Source organism: Siphateles boraxobius, unplaced genomic scaffold, assembly GCF_051911475.1.
Source record: "Siphateles boraxobius isolate OS27281-9 unplaced genomic scaffold, OSU_SipBor_1 8, whole genome shotgun sequence".
In the NCBI taxonomy this organism is placed as follows: Eukaryota; Metazoa; Chordata; class Actinopteri; order Cypriniformes; family Leuciscidae; genus Siphateles; species Siphateles boraxobius.
This window is the reverse complement of record NW_027509208.1, coordinates 33,933,081-33,949,950: the sequence shown is the minus strand read 5'-3', so window position 1 is coordinate 33,949,950 and position 16,870 is coordinate 33,933,081. Positions and strand designations below refer to the sequence as shown.

The 16,870-nt window shown below is 36.7% G+C and overlaps 1 protein-coding gene across 14 annotated transcripts in view; it reads right to left on the bottom strand.

Moving 5' to 3' along the window:
• lama2 (laminin, alpha 2) overlaps window positions 1–16,870 on the bottom strand; it is a 419,939-nt gene that overhangs the window by 49,073 nt on the left and 353,996 nt on the right. The window lies entirely within an intron of this gene.

The window sequence follows — 16,870 nt, the reverse complement described above, 5'->3', positions numbered from 1 at the left end:
AATGGAATAAATTTGAACTGAAATAAATTAAAATGTAAAAAAAAAAGTGGCTATATGCAAGAATTCTCATGCTTTAATCACTTTTTGTATTGTCAATGTGTGAACAGCTTGTGGCAACACTTAAAATACTACGAGACATTCCCTGACTTCCTAGGTTGTCTAAGTGAAGGACTCGGGCCGGTTTCCCCGGGAAAATCAATAGGATGTGACGTTTACACGTGCTCCCGAGAGCAGGGGTGGATTTAGTTATTTGGAGGCCTCAGGTAAAATATAGGAATGGGGTCCTATACATTTGCACACATTTACCTGGATCATTCTTGGGGTTCCTTTCTCTGTCGTGCTGCATGTTCAGTTCAGTGCAGTTACAGAACTCGCGTCTAAACAGGTGCTAACAGTATTAGCGTAGGTTGGACACTAGGTGGTGCTTGGGGGTTATTTTCACTACACAATAACGCAAGGCTGTAATTCTACATTTCAAAATACATTTATTTTTATTTATTTTAACTACAAATTTAAATGAAATTGAAAAATTACACACTTAAATTGTTATTTCAACCAAAAATAAAGTACATATAAGCAGCACGTTCAACGGGGTGTCAGAATTGAGTTTCTGTGTGGAAAGTAACCGCGCATGCATCCTCTACAGAAAACACGTGAGCGCAAAACAATAAAAATATAATTCGCAATAAACAATATCAGTATTGAGCGCAAAAGGAAAGAGCGCAATACGCTCAGTATTTAGTTATTGCTTCAGATGTATGACATTTTCATTTGCTACAAACAGGATACACGAAGCAGATGGTTGTCGTTGTAACGAACACATCAGCAACCGCTTGCGCGTCTGTGCTGAACGTGTTAGACACAATATTGTCTGTTTTTGCTAAATTTTGCAAACAAAAATATTAAATATACAGGTATAGCCAGAACAGAATTGTTGTGCGTCTCTAAGCTTTTGAGTGAATGAATCGGGTGAACCAGTGATTCAATGGCCTACAGATAAAGAGAGCAATTTACTTCATTCCTGCATGAATCAGGCATTTAAAATAATGGAATGAATGAATGACTCAGTGACTTACTCATTTAGAAATTTACTGCCAGCAACTGTTTTAGTTTCTTATTTAGAGCATTATTTTTCTTATTTTCATATTAATAAAAAAAAACTCATTAAAGGATAGTTCACCCAAAAATGAAAATTATTTAAAATCATTTAGTCACCCTCTTGGCCATTGAAGCCTACTTTCTGTAATGTATTTGATGCTTTTCTCATTTAACACAATAATGACTTTCTCACCCAAATTTGATGTCACAATTAATTTGCGATTAATTAATCGTGACATCGTGTAATTATTTAGATTACAAATTTTAATCGTTTGACAGCCCTAATATATAGCAAACAACTTTGCCACACATTTCTTTTTACTTCCTTTTCACAGGAGGTTGATTTAAATAAGTTCAAATTAAACTGAACACAGTTAATGTTCAAATCAAATTAAATTAGATTCAGAAATAAAAACCTCAATCAAACGGGAGGGAAATAAAAGAGCAAGCAAGCTTCTCTGAATATTCTAATTTAAATAAAAAATCATTAAATTGAGATGAAAATGAGCTATAATTACATGCATTTCTGAAATTCCTCGAGAGTTCAAACGTAAACAGTCGATAGACTACAAAGAGCGCGGTATATACCTGCCAAGCGAGCCGAGCTGGAAATAATTGCACAGTGAGTTTCAAACGCAGCTCGGGTCTTTGGGGTGGACAGAATCATTTGATTCCTACTCGTTTAGCGTGCGAGAGAAGATGAGAGACGAGGCGGTTTACTGGAGCAGGGAGCTCATGCACAGAATGGATAATGAAGCTCTTCCACTCCGCACTGACTGATGTCTGCTCTCCTCCACTTCTGCAAGCAACTTTTTGGCCAGTTATCAAAATCCAGAGGACCAAAGTGCAATCTGCTGACTTTAAGTGCCAAACACGTATCCAAGAAAATAGATTAACCACTTTTTTGTATTTATGGCTTTTAATCTGCATGTATTGGATAGACTGAGAGTGTCCATCTGTATGAGCGTCTGATGTTTAGATGTCCAGAGACAACACCATCTGTTGTGAAAAACAGGTATGAACTACATTTGCATTATATTGATAGGCGTTCGGAGAAATAATTGATTCACTGATGCAATATTGGCAATTCTTTTCTGACGGTTAGACTAGGCTAGCTATCGATAACGTTACACTGACACAACTTAAGTTAATGCTCTGAATTCGCAGCTAATATCAAATCCATAACTATTTGATCAAGTTAAAATTTCCAGGTCAACCACAAATAATCCCACTACCTTTTAATATCATCCGATAACTAATTAAATGCCGATTTGTTGCTTTGCCCACCTACCACTTCAAGACCATCTGTAAAACATTGCCAGCTCAACGTGCGAGACGAGTGAGTTGCTTGAACAAAGATTCTAGAGCGCTGATTTGATATACACAGACACCATATTAGGAAAAAGGGGCGGGCTGATGCTGACCGATTTATTACACATCCAGAAGAATCAGGCATGTGATTGGCTAAGGACAAAAAAAACAGGAAAATATACAGATTTTCTTGTTTTATTAACATTAAATAGATAGTTCTCCCAAAAAAATTAATTGTCATCATTTACTCTCTCAAGTTGTTTTAAACCTGAATAAGTTTTTTTCTTCTGTTGAAGTTATTTGGAAGAATGTGGGTAACCAAACAGTTGATGTACCCCAGTGATTTCCATAGTATATTTTTCACAATGGAAGTCAATGGGGACCAGCAACTGTCTGGTTACCCACATTCTTCAAAATATCTTCTTTTGTGTTCAGCACAATAAATAAATTAATATCGGTTTGGAACAACATTACAGTGAATAAATAATGACAGAATTTTTATTTTTGGGTGAACTATCCCTTTAAGGACAAGCGGCTGCATGTTTATTATTAGGGCTACTGTCTCTTTAAGACCTGTACGCAACGCCTCTAATTTGATAAGCAGATTTCTCTCAATTTTCTCGGTTTGCTTTCAGTTTAGACATAACCAACTTTCCTTATGTATTTGTGTGTAACCTTGTGTGTATTTGAGAGTATTAGCGAAATAAGACTCGAAAGATAACTTAGTCCAGTAACCAGGCGCTGTTAGACAGGCTTTCTTAGTGCATGTGCACGTCGGGTGTTCGCGCTCAGTAAAGTGCATGTTAGAACAGCGCATCTGCAGTGAATGACATGTTTAACCGGCAAGGCTTTAAAGCACATGCAAATAATTAACTTTTGTGAACTCACTGAACTGATGTGTCCCGTTCCTCTGCGCTAACATTTGATATGAGTATTTGTCGCATTGTAGCCTACACTAATGCTGTTGAGACGGAGGCGCCAGAACTGCAACTGATAGAATGCACGATATGTATTTCTACAAAAGCAGTCAGCAGCTTGTTTGGAGCAAGGATCATAGCGCAAATTTGAACTATATCGATATGGTCTAATTCCATATCACATTTAAAAATATATAGATATATTTTTATATCGATATCGGCCAGTCCTACTGGTGGCCTAACGGCGATGTTTTTGTCAACTGACAACGATACGCGCAATGTAAAGCGAGAGCGACTGAGGTACGAAATTGAGCAGGTGAACAAGCTGAACGCAAATACGTCCTTGTTGATACTTGGAAAGGAAGGAAAAAATCTGTACGCACGTCAGCCTGTTATGTCCTCATATCTCCTCTCCTTTTCACTCCGGCAAATCGGAAAATCCGGAAAAATCACATTCCTGAGAATAGGCTACATTTGAGTCGTTATAGGCACTGGTAATTATGGAGCATAATAGGAATCAAAAAAATTATCAGGGAGGAAAAATATGAGGGGGCACGTGCCCCCTCACTTTGAATGGGCATGACGCCACTGTACGCAACTGAAAAAATATAATTATGCAGGAAAAAGTGCATGCATGAAATTCTACAAAATATACCTGTGCTGAGCAAACAAACATGAAGAAGCCTTCAGAAACATAAACGGCTGGACTCTGGAGACATCAAAACAGAATGTGTTCTGACTGACAATGTTGCTCTGAAAAATGGTTGCTCTGATGTGGAAATATATTTACACAGAACCAAAGCTGCCTCTAATACTACACTATAATAGATGCTTATACAACATTTATTGGCAGATCAGAGCAGGAACGCTGTAGTTTGTATCTTTTATTGAGAGACTTTTTCAAGAGTTTAACATCTTTCCACCTGAAACAGCATATTAAAAAACTCTGCGCTCATGGCATAAGACACTGAAAAATGAGATGCATCAGGACTCATTTTGGAATGATAACATGAGTACCTGAATCTAATCATGAGGTGGCTAAATGATTTTAACTCGTTTCATAATTGATGAACGTTGCAACATTGAAACTGCTATTGAACTGAATTAAATCAACATTGATTCAGTTCTGAACTAAATCAAAGTTAAAACTAAATTGAGCTATTGTCTTCTGTGGAGCTGCTTTACAGCCGATATTTCACTTTTTAACTGATTAATTTTTCAACATTAAAACACTTATTTTCCTGTTTATTACTGCGAAGCTGCTTTGAAACGTGCACTGCAAAATAAATAAATAAATACAAATTATTCCTTAGCATTTTTGTCCTGTTTTCCATGTAATAGAAAATGATTAAATTAAGATCATTGTTCTGAAGAACCAAATTAAGTTTTGTTTTCTGAAGAAAATCATTAAAATCAAGTGAGTTAGGAAAAAAATATCTGTCAACGGAGTGAGAAAAATTGATTTCTCTGACCTAATTGGCAGATTTCTGCTAAAAAAATCACTTAATTGTGATCAATTTTCCAGTAAACAAGACTTAAAAAAGTAATTTTGCTTCTCAGGTACATTTGTCTTGATTTAAGAATGTTTTGATATTAGTAGTAGAAAACAAGACAAAAATACAGAATAAGAAAATCTTTTTTGCAGTGGATTGTATAAAGTGCTAAAAAAATGTGACTTGACTAAAGGATCCCACTACTACTAATACACGCACACACACACACGCACAGTCGCACACACACGCACAGTCGCACACACACACACACACACACACACACACACACACACACACACACACACACACACACACACACACACACACACAATTGCTGGAGTATCTGTTTGAGTGGTTATTTTTCTGGTAATTAATTTAGTCTCTTTTAATTGAGGCATCTCTCTCTCTCTTTCTCTCTCTCTCTTTCTCCCTCCCTCTTTGCGTGTTAGATGTGTGTCATGTGTGTTAGCGGTAGGAGCGGTGGTTGGTTACAGTAGTATTCGCTCAGCGTCGAGAATGAACGGTGCTGTGGTGTTATTTTTAGTCAAAATTGAGAAAGTGAATGTGACAGTTAAAAACGGGACAGTCCTCGATAGTTTGATCAAGGTTTTCCCACTTGTTAATCCAGCGAGAAAGGTTTTGCTTTCCAATGTGCCTTTAATATTAGTGACGAAGCTCTGCAACGTGAATTATCTCGATATTGACAGTTGGTTTCTGCGATTAAGAAAAGTTCCTTTGGCTGCAAACAGGGCAGGACTTAGGGTGGTGGGGGCCCCTGGGCTTGAGTCAGTTTCGGGCCCTACCTTCTATACATTACTTTAAATAGAAATAAATGATACATACACAAGCTATGTATTAGAGCTACACAATTCTAGATTAACTGAGAATAAAAATAGAGATCACGATTCTGAACAAACAACGTAACATAATAACATAATTTATGTTAATTGCTGAAGTCTATTAAAAATGTTTAATTAATCTGAATTATTTTAAAAAACTTGGGTTTGAATGATTCAATTCCTCAATCAAATACACTTGTTTCATAGATGAATCAGCATTTTTGAACAAATCTCTTGAATGAACGATTCAATGAGAAATGTTTTTTTAAGTCATTTGTCGCCATCTGGTGGCATAACAATATAATTGATCCAATCTTTATTTGAAGTGCAAAGCTACTTTCAAATGGTGACTGGTACCATAGACAGTGTTACATGTTAAAAAACGTAATAATTTATTTATATGACCACTGATTGAAGCTTAAAAAAGTTTTTTTCCAATAAATAAATGATGATTAAAAAAGTTCAAAGTGATCATGTGTTTATTGCAATGTACAAATGTCTTTTGTCAGAATGAGAATAAAACACTTATTTACCAGGAAAACATATTGAAAAACAAACAAATACCCTGTAAGGTTGCAATTATAACAAATCATTTGTATTCCATATAAATAGCTAAATCTATGAGTGTATAAATCTTTAAAAAAAACTGTTCCTGCTAAGTGCTGACAGATTGTATACAAGTGTTAGGTTGACTTTGACCTATAGTATGTCTACTACATCACATAAATTACAATCTTAGAGTATAATATATAACAAAATTAAATAAGCATTTTCTCATTACCATGGCATTTTAAAGATCATTAGATGTAATTTAGTACTCTAGCAAAAATACATAAATAGAAATTTATAGAACATGCCTAACTTAGTTAAAATTTAGTGGTAGGCTAATATAAGATATCAATTATAATATAGGAAGTGCCTTCAATTGCAAGAATATAGCAAAATAACCCATTGAACAAAGTGCAAGATAAATTGTGTGTGTGTGTAATACGTAAGTGAGTCACCTACTCAGGTGACTGTGAGTGTTGTAGTGAAAAATCTTAACTATGAACACAAATTAGAAATGTACAGTCAATAAAATAAAATAAAATAAAATAGTACACTATCATATCCGAAGAAAGCATGACATCAAGAACAGAATCCAGAGGCTGATCATTTAAAACAACAACAGGCAAGGTAGCAGGATCAGTGGATAAAGAATCTGTAGTTGAACATTGTTCGGTCGCTGTTTCTGACTGAAGAGATGATGATTCATTGGTGGGCTGCCCTGCTCGTGAATTCAAATCGTCTCCAACCGTTTCTTCCAGCGGGTTCGGGTTGTTGTCCTCTGGATTCTCCGCTTGCACATCAGGCTGTGGTGTCATGGGTGTAAAAAAATCCAGTAATCCTTTTCATTTTACTGAGAACTTCCTTTTTGCGTTGCTGTCTTTCATTATTTAGTTTTCTTTTAAGCAAGCCACTCTGATACCGTTTGTCCGCCATTACATCGCTGTCTAATGCAGACAGGTTTCTTGTACGGCAGTAAACAAGGCACTACGTAACTGCCAATAACCAATCAGCTAACCTCAAGATGACTGACATTTAATTTAGCTACTTAAATTACATTTTTCATTGCAGGGCAGGTCCAGGTAACAATGCTAGACCAATCAACAAACTTTAAATGAAAAATTAAATGACTGACATATTACTGAAAAAATCAAACGTAAACGGGCGGGGCCCCCTATTGGGCGGGGCCCATGGGCTTGAGCCCAGTCAAGCCCAATGGTAAGTCCGGCCTTGGCTGCAAATCCCTGTTGTTGAAACACGTTGTGTCTTTCCGCAGATATATATATATATATATGATTTTGAGGAGTGATATTGATGAACTGAATATTGCTTATAAATTTAAAGTTGATAGCTTTGATTATGTAATTTTTGCAACAACAGAGAGCATGAAATGCTTTGGATGCGGGAAAGTGGTACACGCTTGTCCAGACAAAAATGTGTCAAATGGTACAGAAGATGAAAGTGGGTCTCAAAGTCATAATGAAGGTCAGAGTGTGGAAAAAGAAAGCGAAGTTGGTGAGGTTTTGGATTTGAGTTTGGACAATGAAGAACCAGGAAATAGTAGAGTGAAGAGTAGTGAGAAACGAATTTAAAAAAAATTATGAGACAATGAATATTGAGCTTGATGAGATGGTGGGTGAATTACTCAAAGAGGACAAAGCAATATTTAAAGTACCATCAGTGAAAAGGAAGTACATCAAAGAAAAAGGCACAAGATGAGACCATTACCAAAAGTTCTGGGGAGGTGTTGAATGCAAGTGATTTGTCTGGCTCAGAAACTGAGCAAGAATTTTCTGAAGTTCAAGTTGAGGAAGAGTTGAGACAAGACTACAGTGGTTACAGTTTGTAAAGAATAAAAAAAAATCGGTAACACTATAATAACGGCACGCTATTAATAAGCAGTTTATAAATACAGCTATAAACGCGTTATTCTAGATTTAAAAACATTTCTATAATGTGTTTAATAATTGTATTTTCATACTTTATTAATGATCAATTTATCATTTCTAAAACAAGTATTGCATTATTTATAAACCAGTTATTACTATAAGATTACTTAGAAAGTGTAAGTAAATGATTAATAAACTATTTAAATGTATATTTATACATCTTATCATTCAGACATATAGTAATAGTTACTTAGTGTGTTAATAAATTCTTTATTAATATGCATTTATACTGTAAATCAGGGTTAATTCGTGTAGTTATAAAGCATTTATTAGTGGTCAGTTAACTATTTTTGTTAGCTCATCTAAAGTGAGGACTAGTTATGCCTTGTAAAGCATTTACAAAGGAGATTTAAAGGCCGTTAAATATTTCTATGTTCTGTATCACTGTGTTGTGTTTGTTTCATTTTTCTGTTTAGAAGATAACTGAGTCTTTAAATCTCCTTTATAAATGCTTTACAAGGCATGAATAGTCCTCACTTTAGATGAGCTCACAAAAATAGTTCACTGACCACTACTAAATGCTTTATAACTACCTGAATTTACTCCATTTACTTACACATTCTAAGTAATCTTATGAACCAATGACAACTCCTAAATAAATGGTTTGTAAATAATGCTATACTTCATTTAGAAATTAATAATTAATCATTAACAAAGTATGAAAATACAATTATTAAACACATTATAGATATGCTTATAAATCAAGAAAAAACATTTATAGCTGTATTTATGAACTGCTTATTAATGTCTATTAATGCTTTATAAATGATGAATTAACTGTTTACTCATGCTTAACTAATGATTAATAGCGTGCAGTTATTATAAAGTGTTACCAAAATTTCCTCCAACGTACAAAAGGAATGAGGAATGTTGAGGTTATAGACTATTTTCCTGATCTTTCCTTATTTATTGACTCAGTAAAAATTTTAATGAAACAAAAAGGTGAAGAATGTCTGTCAAATTCTGAGGTGTATAGTCTAAAAAGATGTACAAAAAGTGCGTCCTCAAGCATTGAATAATGATATGTCACAAGAATAACGGCGTGATATGGACCTGTTTTTTTGTGCTTTTTTCATCCCTCATAATAAGCAATTTTAAAATCTCTTCCCTGATTGTAAATGGGGCTATGTATGCAAACAAAAGCGCGCAGATTTATGAGTTAATGAAACTAAAAAATATAGATGGCATGTTTATGCAATAAACTCACAGTACAAAGGAAAATGAAGTCAAATGGATGAAAGAGTGGGAAGGAAAGATTGTTCTGAGTCATAAGACTGCTCTTAATGCTGGGGTGGCTGTTTTGTTTTCAAAGACTTGTCTACCAATATCGTATGATGTTACAGAAGTGTACAAGTAATGATTTAGATAGAAATCACATTAAGCCTCATATGGCTTCAAGAAGTAAATTACTAAATATAATTAAAACTTGTCACTCTGATGTGTGGAGAATATTTCATTGTAATGAAAGACGGTATACACTCACCTAAAGGGTTATTAGGAACATACTAATACTGTGTTTGACCCCTTTCCCATTCAGAACTGCCTTAATTCTACGTGGCATTGATTCAACAAGGTGTTGAAAGCATTCTTTAGAAATGTTGGCCCCAAATTGATAGGATAGCATCTTGCAGTTGATGGAGGTTTGTGGGATGCACATCCAGGGCACGAAGCTCCCGTTCCACCACATCACAAAGATGCTCTATTAGGTTGAGATCTGGGAACTGTAGGGGCTATTTTAGTACAGTGAACTCATTGTCATGTTCAAGAAACCAATTTGAAATGATTCGAGCTTTGTGACATGGTGCATTCTCCTGCTGGAAGTAGCCATCAGAGGATGGGTACAAGGTGGCCATAAAGGGATGGACATGGTCATAAACAATGCTCAGGTAGGCCGTGGCATTTAAACGATGCCCAATTGGCACTAAGGGGCCTAAAGTGTGCCAAGAAAACATCCCCCACACCATTACACCACCACCACCAGCCTGCACAGTGGTAATAAGGCATGATGGATCCATGTTCTCATTCTGTTTAGGCCAAATTCTGACTCTACCATCTGAATGTCTCAACAGAAATTGAGACTCATCAGACCAGGCAACATTTTTCCAGTCTTCAACTGTCCAATTTTGGTGAGCTCTTGCAAATTGTAGCCTCTTTTTCCTATTATTAGTGGAGATGAGTGGTACCCGGTGGGGTCTTCTGCTGTTGTATCCCATCTGCCTCAAGGTTGTGTGTGTTGTGGCTTCACAAATGCTTTGCTGCATACCTCGGTTGCAACGAGTGGTTATTGAAGTCAAAGTTGCTCTTCTATCAGCTTGAATCAGTCGGTCCATTCTCCTCTGACCTCTAGCATCATTTTCGCCCACAGGACTGCCGCATACTGGATGTTTTTCCCTTTTCACACCATTCTTTGTAAACCCTAGAAATGGTTGTGCGTGAAAATCCCAGTAACTGAGTAGATTGGGAAATATTCAGACCAGCCCGCCTGGCACCAACAATCATGCCGCGCTCAAAATTGCTTAAATCACCTTTCTTTCCCATTCTGACATTCAGTTTGGAGTTCAGGAGATTGTCTTGACCAGGACCACACCCCTAAATGCATTGAAGCAACTGCCATGTGATTGGTTGATTAGATAATTGCATTAATGAGAAATTTAACAGGTGTTCCTAATAATCCTTTAGGTGAGTGGGCTCATGTGGAAGAAAATTGCATTTCATTAGCAAGATTGTATCTTTTTTATTCTTTAAAAATCAGAAAAAATGTTTTAAATCTTGTGATATTTGTCCAGTTGGTTTCTCTGACCCCTCAATGGTAGTAGCATGTGTTTTTTATTAATTCTGTTAAATATAAGAGTGCCTACTGGCATTTTAATAGTGCTTTACTTGAAGATGCTCACTTTTGTAAATGTGTTTCCTTCTTTTGGTTGGGATGGAAATCTAAAAAGTCTTCTTTTACATCAATACAACAGTGGTGGGAGATTGGGAAGGTGCAAATACAAAAACTCTGTAATCAGTACACTTTTAATGTTACTAGAGACATGGTTCAATCCATAAGATGTCTAGAGATGGATATTGTTGAACTTCAGGCTTTAAATGGAGCCTCTGCAAATCAAAACCAATTGCAGGCTCTTAAAGGAAAAAAACAGCCTTAGCAGATCTACAAGGTCTCAGTTGGTAGTCTTTCTGAAATGGATGCCCCGTCTAAGTTTGAAAACTTTTTCAGTTTAGAAAGGAAAAATGTCCAAAGAAAAAGTATTCAGTTTTTACGGTCAGAAGATGGCTAAGTTCTGACTGAGGTTTCTGACATTCGAAAAAAGACTCTCATTTGGAAGGAGCTGTATTCCAACAGTTTTGTGAATGGCCAGTTAATGGCTGAGTTTGTGTCCAATCTACCAAAAGTAGATTCATATGCAGAACTGATATGTTCCATAACAATAGACAAACTTTTTAATACTTTAACACGACGGTCGTCGAGAGATGCCAGGAGGCCAAAAAGCAAGCGGAGGCATTTAGGAAGTACATCTCTCGCCGTGTCCAACCCCCTGGGGCTGGTGAGCAGCTCCAGCAATCCAGTTCCTCACATAGAGCAGAGCAAAAGGAGAGTGTCGCGTCCCGTACTCCCCCTCAGAAATAATGGGGTCAGTGCCAACACTCTCAGCCGAAGCCTTCGAAGCAGAAGCCGAATCTGAGGACCGTTCTTCAAGCTCAAAAAAGTTCCTGACGCCACTGGTGTCAAACCTCTGAGGGCAGCCCCAACCGAGGTGGAGCAGTGTACACCTCAGTATACGGTGCTCAGAGCCGGCCCGAGCCTTTTGGGGGCCCTAAGCAGAATTTGATTTGGGGGTCCCCTCCCACTACGCGAAGTCACCTGTGCTTGACAATTATTGACACAAATGTCACGCAATAATGATACATTATAAATGAATACAGTGAGGTTATGTATTAATACAAAATAAATAAAAAATAAAAAATAGATGCCTACTTAAATAAAAAAGTTGAAACTTTTACTTTACTCTTTTACTAACTCTTTGAAACTTCTTAAAACAAACTGTCTCAAAATGTATATAAAATAAATTATTTGCAAAAAATAATGACAAAACTGAGAAATCAGAAACATAATAAGAATAAGGGTTCAACAATGACAATTATTGTTGAAAACTGTAAAAAATATTATTATTTCTCTACTGTCTCAATACAGTGTAACTGTCCTCAAAATCTTTTTTATTATTATTATTGTAACAGACTTTGTTGGATTGTACATGACAGAATCCAACAAAATCTGTTACTATAATACCGGTAATGTACTGGCGCTCGTTGTATGTGTGTATGCAATCTATTTTTCCCCTCGGGGCTTGCCGTAGATAGGAATTGGTCGTGCGCACTTGGTACTGGAGTGTCGCGGGTTTTTGGAGTTAGTGATCTGATGTGTGGTATAATAAAGTGGAGAAGAGTTCAAACTGCTATGTTTATTATTTATTCAAACTGCTAACCTTACACCAAGAAGGTTAAGTTCCCCTGGGGCTATTTTCTCCAACTTAAACCGATACCGTGACTATGCGCAGTTGCGCACGAATTGTCTATGCACTCGCGAGGTGACTAGATTATGCGCATGACTTAAACGCTGGCAGACACAGCAGCAGTTGTTGGCAGGTATATTGATCATGAAATCAGAATTTTCTTGTCTTGAATTATTCATTCATATTCATTCATTCATTTATGTCACTTGTTTAAGTCATCTAAAATAAAAAAAAATTTTTAACTCGATTGGGGGGCCCCCTGGTGGCCAGGGGGCCCCAAGCAGCCGCTTAGTTCGCTTATGCCTCGGGCCGGCCCTGACGGTGCTCATTCCACCTCGGTGCCCTCAGGGGGCCGTTCTGCCAACCCCGCCACCCTAGGTGCCTCTGGGCACTGCGGCCTCCAGCGAGCTCATGACTCAGTGTCAACTTTATGCTGCGTCAAACTCGCACCCTCTGAGGGGGGTTCAAAAACAGTCAGTTCGGTTGGTTCTTGCCAGTATACTTCAGGCTACCGAAATGGCTGTCCCAGTTATACCAGAGGCCAGTCTCAAGAGGCTAGAACCCTTAGTAGATTATCTGACAGAATGGAAGTATCTGCCAAACATATCTCAGTGGGTCCTGCAGACAGTAGAAAGGGGATACCGAATCCAGTTTGGTTCTCATCCGCCACGCTACAACGGGGTGTTGCTCACGTTAGTTCATCCCGAGCAGGCTCTGGTTATGGAGCAAGAGGTGAAAATTCTGTTAGCGAAAGAGGCAATAGAGCAGGTGTACTCACTCAACAGAGAATCAGGTTTTTACAGCCGATATTTCATTGTTCCAAAAAAAGGATGGGGGGTTGCGTCCTATACTACATCTTTGTCATTTGAATCATACAGTCAAGAAACTCATTTCAAGATGCTGACACTCAAACAGATCGTGACTCAAATGAGGTCCGAGGACTGGTTTCTCATGATAGATCTAAAGGACGCATACTTCCATGTCTTCATCCTCTCTCAGCACAGGAAGTTCCTGAGGTTTTCTTTCAGGGGCAAAGAATACCAATATGAGGTACTTCCATTCGGTCTAGCTCTATCAGTGCGTAGATGCAGCTCTGGCCCCGCTCAGGCTGCAGTACATACGCATTATGAACTATTAGGGCTGGGCGATATGGCCTAAAAAAAAATCCCAGATTTTTTCACAAAAAATCCGATTTACGATTTAAGTAACAAGTTTTAACTTTATTTTGTTTTAATATTCCCTTCTGGGATTTGATCTGCATTAAAGTGCAATCAGAAACAACATGCCAAAAAGACAAGAGGGCAGGCCCTGTCTTTGAAAACAGTGAAAATGTATCATAAAATAAAATGGGTGGATTGGGATTGGGGGGATGTGTAAAAAAACAAAAAAACTTGCATCACAATAAGTGTATTGTGATTGTCAAATTATTTGGTAACTTAACATAATTTTATTAAGTTTATTAACCATGTAAACAATGTTTACATGGTACAATGACTGGTATGCTACTGTTTTTATTATTCCTTAACACAAATTTCACAATTTCAATTCAATTCTTGTTAATTGATTCTGATCTTGAATTCAATATCAATTCCTTTGGATAAATATTAGGTACAGTAGATACGTTAATGTGTTGTTAAATGTTCTAAAAAAAAAAGTCACCTAATGCTGTAAACATACAGAGAGCCCTGTCGGCTGGTATTATTAAAGGTTAAAACTAACTCAAATTAAATATAATGCATTTTTTTATAATAACAACGTTATACTATTTTAATGATATAGGTAAAAATATAATAAATGTGAAATATAGTTATCATATTTAGCAAAATACTCCTCTCTATAGCAATTATTTTAAGTCCACATGCGTGCTATGGGTCATTAAAAGGCATTCCTGAGGTAAATATAACGTTACGTGGCATTTGTTGTTCTCCAGCTGTTTTATGGACATCTTTCCACGGTTGAAAAACACTGATCGATCGATTTTAATACATCACGGTAAGTTAGTAGTAAAGAATAACAGATGATCTGTTCACGTGCCGCTTGTACTGAGATCTGTCAGCGTTCTTTCACGTCACATTTACAAGCGCCAAAACGCTGTTTATTGTTTGAATTTCGTAATAAAATTGACAGAATCTGAGAGCTGAGAATCTGTTTCATATCAACAGTAACCTGCTCTGTCTTGTCTGTCGGTGTCAGTGTCCTCTTTGCCTCGCGATTTTTCTCTGCGTGAGAAAATTGATGTGTGGCGTGAGAGCGTCTAAAAAGTGACAAAATTGCGTCTCTCACAGTGAACTCGTGAGAGTTGGCAGCCCTGCAGATTCAGCTTGTAAATGTTTTCGGCGGGTGGGCTTCTGCTGCCGCGGTCTAAGGGGTTTTTGGGGTCCTTGAGGTGTTCTGACATGCTCTGACATTTGTGCTTTTTTCAATTATTTATAAACATGTTAATGGCAAAGGTGTAAATTCACTCTATATAGCACAAACGGGGCTACCGTAATATGTGAGCAACATGTATGTACATGTTTGTACTTTTTAGAGAATAATGGTTATGCGTGGTTATTGAAAAAACTAAAACTTAAAGTGTCTGAAATAAGGCCACAAAACACATACTAAATATGTGTCCACAAGACTTTTGACTAATGAGTGTTGTTGCCTAGATTTTTTTTTCTTCAAAATGATCCGAAAATCATCCTGCCTTATCATTTACACAAAACAATACATTGATTTAAATTTTATAAGACAGCTTTTGTTTGGAAAGGCAATATGCGTGGAGGCGTGTTCACACCTGAGAAGACAAAGGCTGGATAATGTGCAACATACATAATGAGCTGCATATTAATTAGCCTTTCACACAGGCTTGTCACAGGATCCCAAAGAATGCAAGGACAAAAGAAATGATCTATATATACATATTTTACAATTAGAAATTGTAACCAATTACAAATAGGTTACAATTACAACAATTACAATTTTAACAATATTTCAAGTGTATTTCTTCGTAAAAAGTATACATTTTATCATACGTATTGAAAAAGGTAAGGATTCATTAGTTTGAATATTGGAACAAACACTATAATAACATCTTAGTTGATAATTCAATATACCTACTTTATTTTTGAAATTGGTGAACAAAAGCAAACCTATTTAATGTGATAGTAGTCTTTTTTTACAGTCAAAACTTTATAATCTATCCAAAACTAATCACAAAATCTTGTCTAAACATTCATATTTAGTCTGTAACATATTGTGTATGATATATTAGCATATACATGTGAATTTGCAGTTTGTTGCTTATTCAGACATTTTATTTCAACATATTTCAGTCTATTTTTACTCATCTTAGTAGGCTATAGCAATATAGTTTGGATGTGTTCATGTAAACATAACGTTTACTAATGCAGGTGCGAGAGTGAATGAACGGCACAGACACGCGCTGTATAACTGTAGTAAACAAAGCACACGCGCCTGTCCCGTTCATTCATCATTTAGCCTACACACAGACACACAATTCATATTTAAACAGTCTTTTTGCGGTTTACAGTCAGACACTATTCAATATCGCGATTAGAAAAAAGCATTTAAGAATAAATGACTTACTACATCAACTGGATCCGTTGCTCCTCGAAATGAAACTAATTAGTAAGCTGTAGTAAGATACTCACTAAACACGATGTGTTTTATAATCCAGCTGGTGGGCGTTGGCATGTTTGAATGGCTTGCCTTAGATCATTTGCGTTTGAATACCGCGCGCTCTCCGTGGGCGTGGCACATTAACGCGTAATCAGGTATAATGAGCTGGAAAGAAAAAGACTGACATCTCTCTCTTTTCATACAGATTACATAAACTGAGAATATTTGTTTTTTTATATAAATTAATTCATTTAAAAGAAGAGAGTTCAAGCTTCATTATGGAAAAACACTCGTGCCTGTATGACAAGTATTCACGGAATTACAGTTAATTTTTGGACGCGTTTTAGAATGGACTTAACTGACAGAGAGAAGGCAGAACGCGCATCATGTTTGTTTTTCTTTATTTAGCGAAAAGCACAACACTTTGTTTTTATTGTGAGTATCCAGGATCTAATGATGTATAACACTTAATATGTAAGATTAAAAACAACAGAGTATTTGGAGTTTCTTTTGGACTGATAAGAAAAAAAGCGGGACTATCGCGCGGGCGATCTATCACGCGGACTATTGCGCGACCTC